At 36.3% G+C, this 15,880-nt stretch overlaps 1 non-coding gene across 1 annotated transcript; it reads right to left on the bottom strand.

Annotated features, from left to right (window-relative positions):
- Positions 1–2,052: 2,052 nt before the first annotated feature.
- On the bottom strand, positions 2,053–2,159 carry LOC121210167 (small nucleolar RNA R71). The gene has a single exon (XR_005905295.1). It is a non-coding gene; the product is annotated as a small nucleolar RNA R71 (small nucleolar RNA).
- Positions 2,160–15,880: the final 13,721 nt, after the last annotated feature.

The raw sequence follows: 15,880 nt of genomic DNA, 5'->3' as shown, positions 1-15,880 counted from the left end.
GAAGGGGAGTGATAAACCGTAATTTATACATATTTTTATCCCATGTTTGACGCATTTTATGGATGATTTCCTATTAGAATTGGTGAACTCGATGCTCCTAATGCTTTAATTTCCTGTTTTATACTTAGGAGAGCATAGGAGAGCGAACGGAACGAGAAACGGGTCAAAATTGAAGAAAATGGGCCAAAGTAAAAAAAAAACCACAGCCTGGACCCCCTTTCACGGGTAGACCACACAGTCGTGTCAATTTGGCAGGCTCGAGCACGGCCTGAAGTAATCGCACACGGGCGTGTCCCTGCCGAGCCCAAGTTGAGTCCAATTCGGAAAAGGCTAATTTTGAGGGCTCTTAGGCATTCCAAAGCCTATAAATACACCCTAGAGGAGGAAGAAACGGGAGGCACAGAAAAGAGAGTAAGGAATTACTCCAAGGAAGCCGATTGATCCATCTCAGAAGCCGGATTCACCATCAAGACTGAAGATCTCTCCTCAATTTCCCTTTAGGAGTTTTGGGTTTTCTTTATTTTTTGTATTCGTTATTCTTCTAAGATGTTTTCCTTTTTAGTTATGAACTAAATCCCCTAAATACCTAAGGGAAGTGAAACCTAAGACTAATCTTATTATTAATTTTTGAATTGTATGATAAATATTTAACTTGTTCTTAATTATGTGTTCTTAATTCTTGTTTTTATATCCCAGGATACTGATTCAAGATAAGCTCTTATTCGGAGGAGGAATAGACCCTGCCTAAGAGTACATTTGTCATAATTAAGCGGAGTTGTTTGCGCGCCTAGACATAGGGTGACAAGATTTTACCGGATTAGGGTGAAACCTAATAAAGGGATCCATAGATCGAGTTAATGTAACCCTAGGGTGTTAATTAGAGAAAAGTCTCAATTATTCAATCTAGGGATTAGACGTTATTAGTCTTGCATATGGATAATAACATAATTTAGGGATCTCTATGGAACAAGTTAAATGAATAAATCGTCTGATTCAGAGCCAGAATAACAAGTATAGTCTAGGTGGATTTTTCCTTAGGTATTGTCTTAATTCAATCGATTTTCCCAAAAGCAATTCCCCAATTCCATTCTCTATGAATTCTTAGTTTAGATAATTAGTTAGTTAAAAAAAACCTTTTTATTCTTAGGCTAGATAATAAAAAGACAGTCATTACTAGTACTTTTAGTTCCTTTGAGTTCGACAATCTGGTTTTCCTAAAACTATTCTACTTTTCGATAGGTACACTTGCCTACATCGCAATAACAATTAGTTTCAAGAACGATAAATTATAAATATTTAAAACCTATCACAAAATCACGCGATCAAGTTTTTGCCGCCATTGCTAGGGAGTTAAAATATTAGGAACACTCAATTTTTATTACTTTAGCCATTTATTTTTCTTGCAATCTAATTTTATTTTTAATTTTATTCTAATTTACTAATTTTCTTTTTCTTTCTTCTGGCAGGTTTTTATAGTTTATAACTAGAAGAAACCCGTCAAGACCACTACTTTTTGACGAAGAAATTGATCTCACAGTTCGCAGAAACCAAAGAGAATTAAGGAGAAGCCTAAGATACACAGAGAACGAGCAAGAAGACGATACTCAACCCCCAACCAAAGAGATGGCTAAAAACCAAGACAATCAGCTACCTCCTGCAATTGCGGCTAATCAAAATCCTGCTCCAAGCACTATGTATGATTATGCTAAACCTTATTTAACAGTAACTGAATCAAGCATAGTTAGACCTGCTGTAGCTAGAAATACTTTTGAACTGAAACCTAACACAATTCAAATGATACAACAGTTTGTTCACTTTGATTGTTTGCAGGATGAGGATCCCAACGCTCACTTAGCAAACATTTTGGAACTATGCGATACATTTAAAATTAATGGCATTTCTGATGATGCCATTCGTCTATGGTTATTCCCTTTCTCATTGAAGAACAAAGCTAAACAGTGGTTGAACTCGTTACCACGAGGGTCAATTACTACTTGGGAACAAATGACCGAAAATTTTTTACTAAAATATTTTTCGCCGGCTAAAACGGTTAAATTACGTAATGATATCTCTTCTTTTGTGTAGATGGATTTAGAAACACTCTACGATGCATGGGGGAGATACAAGGACCTTTTGAGAAGGTGTCCTCACCATGGGTTACCGCTTTGGCTTCAGGTTCAAACATTCCATAATGGCCTGAATCCTTCGACTCGGCAAATGGTTGACACAGTTGCTGGCGGAACCATCTATAATAAATTACCTAAAGATGCTTATGATTTCATAGAGGAGATGCCACTGAATAACTATCAATGGCAAGTCATGAGGAAAAAACCAACTAAAATAGAAGGCATTTATAATGTCGATTCGATTACTATGCTATCAAACCAGGTAGAACATTTCAATAAAAAAAATTGATGGTTTTCTTAATTCTTCACAGGTTCACCCAGTAATGCAATGCGAAGCAAGTGGAGGTGGAACAAGCGATTCGGAATACCAACCTTATGGCCACAACATCGATAACGGGTAACTAAATTACATGGGTAATAATCCTCGACCTCAAAACAATCCATATAGTAACACTTACAATGAAAGTTGGAGGAACCACCCCAATTTCTCGTGGGGCACTCAAGGAAATCAAATACCAAAACCACCTCCAGGCTACCAACAACCACCCTACCAATTGGAAAAGAAACCAAACCTTGAAGAGATGCTCACAAAGTTTATCTCGGTGTCAGAAACCCATTTCCAGAACACCGAGACAACACTTAAAAATAAACAAGCATCGATCCAAGGGCTCGAAACTCAGATAGGCCAACTTTCCAAACTAATCTCCGAATGACCACAAGGGAGCTTGCCAAGTAATACTGAACCTAACCTAAGGGAACAGCTCAACGCGATTAATGTTCAAGACAAAGAAGGATTCATTGAGCCTGAGCTAGAACCGAGGCAAGAAACTGTGGTAAGCAAAGGTCAAGGTGAGGTACATCACAATAAAAACAAATCGATGAATGTCAAATATAAACCTCGTGTGTCATACCCCAACGCGACAAGGAAAGACTGTTCATATGAACAATTTGGTAAATTCCTTTAACTCTTAAAAAAATTACATATTAACTTACCGTTTATTGAAGCTCTACCACAGATGCCAAATGCAATGAAATTTTCAAAGGAGCTTTTAGCAAATAAGCAGAAGAAGGACGAGGCATCGCATGTGGAGCTAAACGTATTTTGCTCAGTTTTTCTTCAGAATAAACTACCCAACAAACTTAAAGATCCAGGGAGTTTTACAATTTCTTGCTTAATTGGTAGTTTAGATGTTAATAATGTATTAGCTGATTTGGGGGCTAGTATTAATGTCATGCCTTACAAAATGTTCAAACAATTAGGTCTCGGGAAACCCAAACAGACTAGGATGAGCATTCAATTAGCAGATAAAACTATAAGATTTCCTAGGGGTATTATTGAAGATGTCTTAGTTAAAATCGATAAATTTATATTTCCCATTGACTTCATTGTTCTAGACATAGAGGAGGATAGAAACACTCATTTAATTCTAGGAAGGCCCTTTTTAGCAACTGCTAAAACAATTATTGATGTTGGCATAGGTGAACTCACACTCCATGTGGGAGACGAAACAATCACCCTTCAAGCTCGCAATTCTGGCAACGCAATGGAAATTGAAGGTGATTTTCTAAACCATTCTACTAAAACTAACAATATGGTGCGACCTTCTTTGTAGGAAATGAGCCTGAAGAAAGCACATGAACCATTCTTAAGCAATAGTAGAGGACCCATTCATAAAGATCGAAGGCTACAAATCGAGGAGCTAGATGAATGGTGGATGCATAAACCGAGAGCACCTGACAAACTGAATCTATTACGGAACAAGCTCAATCCCTTTCCAAATCAACTTAAGGTTTGGAGATAGAGTCTTATTCGATGCCACAGATCCCCACATTGTCGCTACAACATTAAATGAAGAAATCCCTTTTACGATACTCAGCATTTTCCCATTCGGTACGGTCAAGGTGAGTCATCCCAAGTTCAACACTTTTAAGGTAAACAATACCCGTTTAAAACCTTATTTTGATGAGATTAATAGCAGGAATGAGGGGTATAAACTCCTCAAACCACCATGATCATTCAACGGAGAGGTAATTCAAGCTTAGACAATAAATAAGAGCTTCTCGAGAGGCAACCCGAGCACTAACTGTATTAACTTCTTTAAAATTTAGTCTTCAACATCTAACTTACTAACAGAGCGCTTGAATACAGGTCTTCCACAGGGACACGGCCAAGAGCACTGTCGTGCTTAGGGCCGTGTGAAAATAGGACAACAATTTTTCCAAAACACGGGCTATGATAAAATGACACGGCAGTGCTACATGGCTGTGGTTGAACCTACCAAAACAACACAGGGGTGAGCCACGCCTGTGTGGAAGAACCGTGGGTGAACCTGTTAAAACAACACGGGTGTGCAACACGCCCGTGTCTAGTACCACTGGTCGAACCTGTTAGATTGACACGGGTGTGGGAGAAGCGAACAACGTCAGACACGGTTGTGTAACACGATCGTGTGCACCCACACGCCCAAGGAACACGGACATTTACTAAATGTCAGACGCGCCCAAATTCAAAATTCGCTAATCACACGGGCTGAAATTGGGGAACACGAGCGTGTTACCAGGCCGTGTGCACCAAAATCTATAAATACCCTACACTATTCATTTTCTTTTCCACTCAAAAACCCTAACCCTAGCCGCTGCAATTCCACACGGCCTCCTTGCCATGCCCGTACGCCGCCTCCAACTCTATTTTTGACGCCCATTCTCCTCTTTCTAGCGTTTGTTCACTCTTTTCTTGTTTATTCTTACTAATTTCTAGGGCTATTTATCATAATAATATGAATTTTTTCATGTTCCTTTCTTATTTTTATCATGCAAATGTTATATCTAGAATAGTTATTATCTTTCTCATGTTAAAATTCTTACTCGTTATATGATTTCTCTACTTTATTTGATTAGTTAGAAGTAAATATTCATGATTAGAATAATATATATACTCATTCCTTTAGTGTTAACATTTTTTATCCGTCACACATGTTGCATTCCATGAAATTTGTTGCCATTTTTATGCCATAAAATTGATTGCTTTGATTACCTTGTTAGTCTTAGTAGTTGCTGAAATTATGATTGTTATTGACAAATTATCTTCATTTTACTTTGATCATTCCTCAAAATGAATTAATGGTTTCTTATTACAGGTACCATGTCGTCATCACGAGGAAAGAAAACCACCGTACCTGTTTCGAAGAAGAGGAAGGGAGCATCATCTTCTGCGGGTCCAACCACGGAAATTCGTCACCCTCTCCTGCAGTTCCCCCGAGGGCCCCAAGAAGAGCTTTTCCAAATACTTTGGGCCTGACCTTTAATTATGGGCTGCTGTATCAACTGGGCTGCCGTAGAACAAGTTCAGTTGGCTGATGCGATTCGGGCCCTCCTAACCACCGACCCTTGGGAGTTGTTCTTTAGGATCATCGAACCAACATACTTTGAGCTCACGATAGAACTATGCTCAACGTTCCATCTTCAGACTGTAATAATAAATTACGATGATCCCGGCACGGTCCAGTTTCGCCTAGGCAGGTTGGTCCGCCAGCTAAGCGTCCCAGAGTTTGGTGCTGCACTGGGCTTATATACGGAGGAGTTCAAGGAGGAGAATGAACTACATACTCTCACTCGCCACATACATTTCTCTCCCTCGAAGTGCTGGCACACTTTGGCCTTGGCGTAGCCTCCTACAATCCTACCCACTCCAAGGTATCAGTTCTCCCACCATCCTTGAGGTACCTACACGCCATTTTGGCTCACACGATTACAGGGAGGCGTGAGAGCACTGACGTCGTCAACACTCACGATGCCTACTTCTTATGGTGTATGTCGCATGGGGACGTCATCAACCTTGCCTATTTCATCACCCTCGTGATTCAGCACCAGACGGGGCAGCATAAGAAGTGGGTCATCTCCATTGGCCCCTATGTTACTCGGTTGGCTCGACACTTCGGGCTCCTCAACACCGCGGCCCAGGAATCATATTTTACCCTCATCGGCCAGATGTCTCCACAAGGCATCTCGAGTATGCTTAGCATGAGGATGATTGAGAGGCACTGAGGAACCTACCATCCCCAATATCGTCTTGCCCAATCTACCGAGGAGGAGGCCTACGAGGACATTCCTGATGATGTCCCTCCACAACACGAGGACCCACCGACTCAACCACCACCACCCTCTCGTCCAGTTTATGCGGCGGCGTCATATGCTGACGTCTCTGAGCACCTCACTAGATTTGAGCAGCAGTGTTTTCAACGATTTGACAACATTGATGCTACTCTACAGCAGATTTGTCAGCACCTCCACATCTTATCGCCAGACCCACCTCGCGAACCATCCAGCGATGAAGATGTTTAAAAACATTTATTTATGATTTTATATGTTTAATTTTTATTAAAACTACTTTTTATTTTTATTAGATTTTAGAATTTTAATTTTAAATTATCAATTTCGGTTATTTCTTTATCAGTAATTATTCTTCCTAATATCACCTAAAAACTTCCTGATTTTATCACAGTTATATAGAGCTCTTAGGCTCATCATCGCATAGGAACTAAAAACTCCACCGGGAAAGGTTCTTCACGACTGCCATGTCCTGATCAACCACGACCATAGCTACCACTAGATATAATATTCTTTTGGCACAGGACTTATGGACTAATGAACTTCTACGACCGCCAGAGTATCCTCCTCCACTCTCGAACCGATTACTCTCCAAACCTCCAGTTCGAGAAATTCATCATACAGTAAGTTTCACTTCTCTCCCTATCTTATTTTTATACTCTAATATCTATTTGTGTACATTGAGGGCAATGTACATCTTAAGTGTGGGGGGTATTTATTTCATTATCAGAAAAATCCCTGAATGACTACCTTGTTCTCTTGAAAAGCTCTCATATCATATTTAGGATAAATTTTGATTGATTTATGATTTTTGTTGATATATCTTGAATTAAAACATAGGCATTTATGCATTGATTGTTTAAACCTCAAGACATTAGAGAATCAAGCATGATAAGTTGATTTTTAAGAATTTAAAATCTTAGGTTGTTTCCCCAAAGTTTAGGTATTACTTTGAGTTGGAATTCACGAGTTTTAAACATCAAAAAGCCATAATTTTTGTGAGATTTCTGAGCCTTTTGAGCATCTATTAATTCCTTCATGCTCACTTTTATTATTGCTTTGAGTGCGTTAGTATTGAACTGTTATTCTAGAACTTGCTTGATTATGCATGTCGAGACCACACCATTTGATTTGATATGTCAAAATGATTAAGGCACTTAGGATTAACCCACTCATGCCATGAAAAGCCTACCTCCAAGATTAAACCCTAGTAAACCCCCTTGAGCCTAACAAGCCATTTCTTGTATTACCCTTAATATTAACCCTTAACCCATTATTGTTGAAATCCCCTAAATTAATCCCTATTTTTGTCGAGATTTGAGTTGAATAAGTTTCTTAGCTATGTCTTGTTCTTAATAGTTAGCCTATGCTATTTAACTTGTTCTTGAAAAAAAAAACTATGTATACACATTATTAATTCCTTATTCTGAGAAGAAGCTTTGTTGTACGCAAGTGATGATTAACTCTTTTTCTAGTTAGACAATTTTTCAATTCAATCTTGATCCTAACCCTTTCTTTCAATCTCGAAACTTTTATGTTCTTTTAGTTGAATTCTCAATGTATGATTACCTATAAATTATTTTGAGATATTATCGATAGAAATTATGAGTTGAGAAGAATTTATTTTGATTATGAGTTGAGAATTTTGCTTGAGGACAAGCAAATGCTTAAGTGTGGGGGTATATGATAAACCGTAATTTATACATATTTTTACTCCATGTTTAATGCATTTTATGGATGATTTTCTATTAAAATTAGTGAATTTGATGCTCCTAATTCTTTAATTTTATGTTTTATACTTAGGAGAGCATAGGAGAGCGAAAGGAACGAGAAACAGGCCAAAATCAGAGAAAATGGGCCAAAGTACAAAATCAACACGACCTGGACCTCCTCACACGGGCAGACCACATGGCTGTGTCAATTTGGCAGGCTCGAGCACGACCTAAAGTAATCGCACACGGGCATGTCACACAGGCGTGTCCCTGCCGAGCCTAAGTTGAGTCCAATTCAGAAAAGGCTAATTTTGAGGGCCCTTAGGCATTCCAAGGCCTATAAATACACCTTAGAGGAGGAAGAAAAGGCAGGCACAGAATAGAGAGTAAAGAATTACTCCAAGGAAGCCGATTGATCCATCTCAGAAGCCAGATTCACCATAAAGACTGAAGATCTCTCCTCAATTTCCCTTCAGGAGTTTTAGGTTTTCTTTATTTTTTTTATTCGTTATTCTTCTGAGATGTTTTCCTTTTTAGTTATGAACTAAATCCCCTAAATACCTAATGGGAATGAAACCTAAGACGAATCTTGTTATTATTTTCTAAATTGTATGATAAATATTTAACTTGTTCTTAATTATGAGTTCTTAATTCTTGTTTTGATATCCCAGGATACTGATTCAAGATAAGCTCTTATTCAGAGGAGGAATAGACCCTGTCTAAGAGTACATTTGTCATAATTAAGCGGAGTTGTTTGCGCGCCTAGACATAGGATGACAAGATTTTACCAGATTAGGGTGAAACTTAATAAGGGGATCTATAGATCGAGTTAATGCAACCCTAGGGTGTTAATTAGAGAAAAGTCTCAATTATTCAATCTAGGGATTAGACATTATTCGTCTTGAATAGGGATAATAACATAACTTAGGGATCTCTACGAAACAAGTTAAATGAATAAATCGTCCGATTTAGAGCCAGAATAACAAGTACAGTTAGGTGGATTTTTCCTTAGGTATTGTCTTAATTCAATCAATTTTCCCAAAAGCAATTCCCCAATTCCATTCTCTATGAATTCTTAGTTTAGATAATTAGTTAGTTAAAACAAAAACCTCTTTATTCTTAGGATAGTTAATAAAAAGAAATCATTACTAGTACTTTTAGTTCCCTTGGGTTCGACAATCTGGTCTTGCTAAAACTATACTACTGTTCGATAGGTACACTTGCCTACATCGCAATAATAGTTAGTTTCAAGAACGATAAATTATAAATATTTAAAACCTATCACGAAATCACGTGATCAGGGAGTAAACTTTAAAACTTAGTAAGTTTGCATGCAAATAATAAGCAACATAAATCATTCATTAATCTTACCACATAAGTTAACATAAATATCATCATGTATCTGAGACATAACTTACTCATTAGCATTCTTACCTAGAGTTCATCTCATACCAAAGTTCATACTCATGGGTTTTACATACATACCTGTACCAACTTGTAACATAGTCACATACTTTGTCATCTTTCACATACTCTTCGGTTTACCTATTGAACACTTGAAATACTATCGGGCACACGAAAGGTCATGCATAAGTGCCACATGTGTAGCCAATGCTACCAAATATCTCATAACATATTGGCTCACGCACGAGCTAATTACGGGCCTGCTCACACAAGCTGTCAGTCAATATGTAACTACATAGGCTACTCACACAAGCTGTCAATATCTGCAACACATGTCGGACTACCCAGCCATCGGTAGAACGTACATGACCAGCACCCGGATTCACATAGATCACATAACACATGGTATCCTTGTGACATGTCACTTATATCCTAAACTATTCCTAAGGTTCAACTGGGATTTTCTCATTGTCGAAACATCATTGAATATTCCCATAGAAACAGTCGTACCATTTATGTAATATTAAGCATTAAATACATAATAACATTGCGGTATTTACACACAAACTTACCTTGGTATAGTATGGTAGGAAATGGACCTAATTGTCAATAACCTTGTTTTTCCCCCGATCAAGGTTCGAACTTCGTTTTTCTTGATCTATAATAGCAAATTTAACTTATTTAATTATCACATTACTCAATGCTGTCCAAAAATCAACTTATGGCAAAGTTACATTTTTGCTCCTAAACTTTGACATATTTACATTTTAGTCTTTAGGCTCGTAAAATGAAATGTATCCATTTTCTTTTTTCCCAAGCCTAGCTAAACCTAAATCATGCTCATAGCAGCCCACATGCTTCATCAAATCACATTTCTACTACCCATTTTTATAACTTTTACAAATAAGTCATTTTTATGCATTTTCACTAAAAATCACTTAGTAAAAGTTGTTTATCACACCTGAAATATACAATATCTTCCATCACACATCAAAATACATGCATGTCACACATGGGTAAATTTTTAAACATGAACCCTACTTTAAAATAATGGTAGAAATAGGTAAATCGGGTTACGAGGACTTTAAAAATGTAAAGAGCATTAAAAAAACAGGGCTAGGATGTACTTACAATCAAGCTTGAAAGTTGAAGAAACCCTAGCTATGGTGAGCATGAAAATTTTTACCAAGGAGAAGAAGATGGCATAAATGTTTTACTTTATTTTCCCTTTTTATTCTTTTATTTACCAAATGACTAAAATACCCTTAATGCATAACTTTTGAAATCTTACCTATTCATGTTCATTTTTGTCCACTAACTTATCTAATTGTCTAACTACCAACTAAGGACCTCTAATTTAAAATCTCATAGCAATTGAACACCTTAAAAAAGTAGAACTCAACTTTTACACTTTTTTACAATTTAGTCCTTTTAACTAAATTGAGTGCCCAATAGTCAAAATTTTTGAACGAGATTTTCACAGAAAAATTCCATAAAATTGTAGATCATAAAAATAAAATAAAAATGGATTTTTATACATTGAATTCGTGGTCTCGAAACCATTGTTTCAACTAGCCCCAAAATCGGGTTGTTACACATCATCTTTCAGGACTACAACAACTTCAACCCACTTTGAGACATAGTCAATAGCTACTAATATATAAAGATTTCAAAATGAACTTAGAACTGGTCCCATAAAATCCATACCCCAAACATCGAATAATTCAACCTTCATAATTGGCTGTTGAAACATTTCATTACGTCGAGAAATTGAACCGGTGTGCTAACACCTATCGCATTGATTCAACAAATTGTGGGTATCTTTGTATAATGAAGACCAGTAGAATCTTGATTGGAGAACTTTGGCAGTAGTTCTCATACCACCGAAATGACCTCCATAAGGAGCATCATGACAATGCTTCAAGATTGAAAGCATCTTCTCTTTTGGAACACAATCTCAAACGATGTTGTCATTGCATACCTTGAATAAATATGGCTCATTCCAATGATACTTCTCTACGTCATGAAGAAATATTTTTATGGCCTGTGACACCCAATGAGAGTTTTCCATACACTAGATAATTATCAAAATCAGTATACCACGGAGTTGCATCTACAGCAAATAACTTCTCATCTGGGAATGCGTCGACAATTTGATGTATGTTTCCATCTTTGCTACCAACTTCCAATCGAGACAGAGGGTTTGCAACTTGATTCTCTAAACCCTTACGGTCTTTTATCTCGATGTCAAATTCTTGCAACAATAATATTCAGCGTATCAGTCTTGGTTTGTTATCCTTATTCGCAAAGAGATATCTCAACGTTGAGTGATCAGTGAATACAGTAATCTTTGTGCCGACAAGATAGGAACGAAACTTGTCGAAAGTGAAGACTAAATCCATCAATTCTTTCTCTGTAATGGTATAATTGAATTTAGCCTCTGTAAGAGTTTTGCTAGCATAATAGATTGAGTGAAATATTTTTCCCTTTCATTGTCCTAAAACTGCACCCACAGCAAAGTCACTGGCATCACATATAACTTCAAAAGGTTAGGACCAATCTGGTGCAATGAAAATTGGTGCATTCACTAGCTGCTTTTTTAACCGAATAAAGGTATCTAAACATGCATCGTCAAAGAAGAATTTTCGATTCTATTCCATTAATAAGCATAAGGGCTTTGTAAATTTTGAAAAATCTCTAATAAACCTTCTGTAAAATCTCACATGTCCAAGAAAACTGTGAATACCTTTCATGTAACACCCCCTACCTGTGTCCGATGTCAGGACAGGATACGAGGCATTACTAGACTTAAACGCAATCAATCATGGAAACCCGACCATAAAATTTCATTCATATTTTGAAACATTCAATCACATGTACATAGTCCCTTATTTGGGTCTACGAAACTCAAATCATACTTTACAAAGGGTTCGAGACTAAACTGAGAACCTCTGAAAGTTTTACATCACTTAGAAAATTTTTCATGTTTTGGGGAGTCACACGCCTGTGTGGCTCTAGACACGCCCATGTCATCAGCCCGTGTAACTCTCTATTTATGACGTCAGCAACCAAATAAGGGTCAACGGCCAAGTCACACACCCGTGTGCTAGACCGCGTCTTCCATACAGCTGAGACACATCACCGTTTCTCTGCCTGTGTGGCCAACACATAGGCTATTTTCCAATCCTTTTTTTCACCCTTTTACATGCATAAAACAATATGCTTGACTAAGACATTTTACACCAATTCCATATTCAATTTAACATTATTACTATTTCTCACTTTATACCATTGTACCATGGTTACCAAAATATCCATCAAAGTCTATATTCAAGGCATTATCATTTTATTTCGATATTACACATGTAATTCATGGTCATGACCACCTCAATTGGTCATAAAACATGCATTCAACACACATGACATATTATCAACCATGCATGGCAAACAAGCATATTCATATCACAATTATTAGACATAACTTGAATAGCGAGATTTACAAGTCATAATCATTAGCTCAATATAGGCCAATACATTTGGCCAAATTATAACAACACTTGTTATAAAACTAGGTCTCTATACATGCCACTCACTTGATATTTCTAACTTATGTTTCAATACTCTGAAGGATTGGCTGGATATTGTGATGCTACCTCCGACGATTTCCAACTCCAAACCGACCTAAGAACACTAAGGAAATGGAAAGGAGGGAGTAAGCTTTACGCTTAGTAAGCTCGTATGAAAATAATAAGCAATGTATTAACATGCTATTTTTCAACTTCTCTTGATTTTTTCAAAGTCTAGTTAAGCTATTTTCTCGAGTCATAGTCAGTAAACTATTTATATCTGAAGCTATGGAACTCCAAATTAAGATCCGCTAATTTTCCCTGAAACTAGACTCAAATATATTCTTACCATAAAATTTTTAGAAATTTTGGTCCATCCAATAAGTACATTTTATTCTTTAAATTTACCCCTATTTCGTTATTTGATAGTTCTAACCTCTCTTCACTACAATTAATTATCTCATAGTACGAGACTCGGATAATGTTCTCATCTATTTCTCTTCAAAATATACTCATTAAAGATTTTAAACATATAATTTATAACCCATTATTATTTTTATACAATTTCTAGTGATTTCCTCAATTCAGAACAGGGGATTTTGAACTCATTCTGACTCTATCTCACAAGAATTCGAATATCTCATAATATTAAAATTTTTTTGCTTATACAGTTTCTTCTATGTGAAACTAGACTCAATAAGATTTCATTTCATATTTAATTCAGTCTTTAATTCAACTTCTAAAATTTTTGGTAGATTTTCAAAATCGGACTATTGTTGCTATCCAAACAGTTTTAGAGCAACAAAATGATAATCAACACAAGATTGCAATAAAAATTATTCTCATATGTATCACTCATTTATTTGCATTCATACTACAAGTCCATTTCACTTCCCATGTCCAACACATGTTTGTGGATTTCGAGTGCATACCTGTGCTATCTCTTCGCACCACCACTCGTCCAAACGTGACAATCATATCCATCATAATAGTATCTTATAACATAAATAAGTTTGTCATGGCAAAAACCCTTTTTATCCATTTCTCATATTAATCCTGTTGATTTTTTTTAGAAATTTGATGGATATCCCATGTACCGTCAAATTTTACAAGTGATAATTTCAAGTACGCACTCCCACGAAACTCACATCTTACAGCGGGATTACCAGTCCAGGCTAAATCCCCTATAGTATAAACTCATAGAGTAAATGTCGGGATTATCAGTCCATGCTGAATCCCTGTAACGACAATTACTCTCATAAGCTCGGATCTGAATTACCAGTCTAGGCTAAATTCAAACCCTAATTGGATTACCCGTCTGAGCTAAATCCATATTGCACACATATTCTTCGGGAGGCTAGATCACTTTAGGAACACCCGTCTGGCTAGATCCTTTTATTGTCAATTCCTTTTTATGGATCTATCGAATATTCCTTTCATTCAATCGGGGTTTTCACTCTTCATCAAGTATATTAATATGCATAGATGACCTTGTAATGTACATTCAAACCAACTCATTTTCATGTTTAATAAACATTAAACCATACAATAAAAATACATAGCACCTTGTTTCCATACAACTTACTCATTTCATTTAAAATGTCATGTTCCATCAATCTTCCATTAACATCAATTTTAACACAATCATAGCAAGTTATATTTCATGAATAATGATAATAACATAAATAACATGCTTTTTAGATCATACGAACTTACCTCGAATACTAAAATGGCAAATTTATCGATTTACTCCTTAACCTTGTATTTTCCCGATTTAAGCCTAAATCTCAATTTTCTTGATCTATCATTTCAAATATAGCCCATTTAGGACTCACATTATTCAAATTGGCCAAAAAATCATATCTTAGAAAAATTACATTTTTGCCCCTAAACTTTTTCAAAATTACACTTTTGCGCCTAGGCTTGTAAAATAATTTTTATTCAATTTTCCCACTCTATAGGCCTAGCCAAACCATTTTCATAACTATAGAAAACTAAAATTCTCATCAAAACACTCTTTTTATACCATTTTTACAACTTTTACAAAATAGTCCTTTTGGATGTTTTCATCGAAAAGCACTTAGTAAAAGTCGTTTATTTAACACCCAACACTCATTTTCTACTATTAGAAATCAAAATGCATGCATGTCACACATGGTTCAATTTTTAAACATGAACCCTAGCTCAAATTAATGGTAGAAATAGGTAAATCGAGTTACCGGGACTTTAAAAATGTAAAGAACATTAAAAATAGGGCTCGGGATCAGATACAAATAAGCTTGGAAGCTTGAAACAAACCCTATCCATGGTGTCCATGCAAGTTTCGGCTCAGGGAGAAGATGATGACCAATTTTGGCTTATTTTCCCTTTTTAATTCTTTTAATATTAGACTACCAAATTGCCCCTAACTTAAAAATATTTTATTTCACTCATTTCATGTCTGTTTTTGTCCATCACTAACTAAAGGTATAATAGCCATCTAAGGACCGTTAATTTAAAAACTCATAACAATTTAACACTTTCAATTTGTGGAACTCAACTTTTTCACTTTTTTCAATTTAGTCCTTTTCACTAACTTGAGTGCCCAAACGTCAAAATTTTCAAACAAAATTTTCACGAAATCAATCGTTGACATTGTAGACCATAAAAATATAATAAAAATAAAATTTCCCTCATCAGCTTTGTGGTCCCAAAACCACTGTTTCGACTAGGCCCAAAATCGGGATGTTACATTTCACGTTTGTTGGTGGAGGTAATTTGTCAATAATTTCCACCTTAGCTTTGTCTACTTGAATGCCTCAACTAGAGATGTGATGGCCTAACACAATGCCTTCAGTTTCCATGAAATGACATTTTTCCCAATTCAAGATAGGATATGTGTCTTCGCATCGCTTTAATACTTTATCCAAATTGTTAGCGCAATGATCAAAAACATTCCCATAGACTGAGAAATCATTCATAAAAA

The sequence above is a fragment of the Gossypium hirsutum genome, chromosome A11 (genome assembly GCF_007990345.1).
Source record: "Gossypium hirsutum isolate 1008001.06 chromosome A11, Gossypium_hirsutum_v2.1, whole genome shotgun sequence".
NCBI lineage: Eukaryota > Viridiplantae > Streptophyta > Magnoliopsida > Malvales > Malvaceae > Gossypium > Gossypium hirsutum.
Note: the sequence above shows the minus strand (reverse complement) of the source record. Positions and strands in the feature narration are given on the sequence as shown.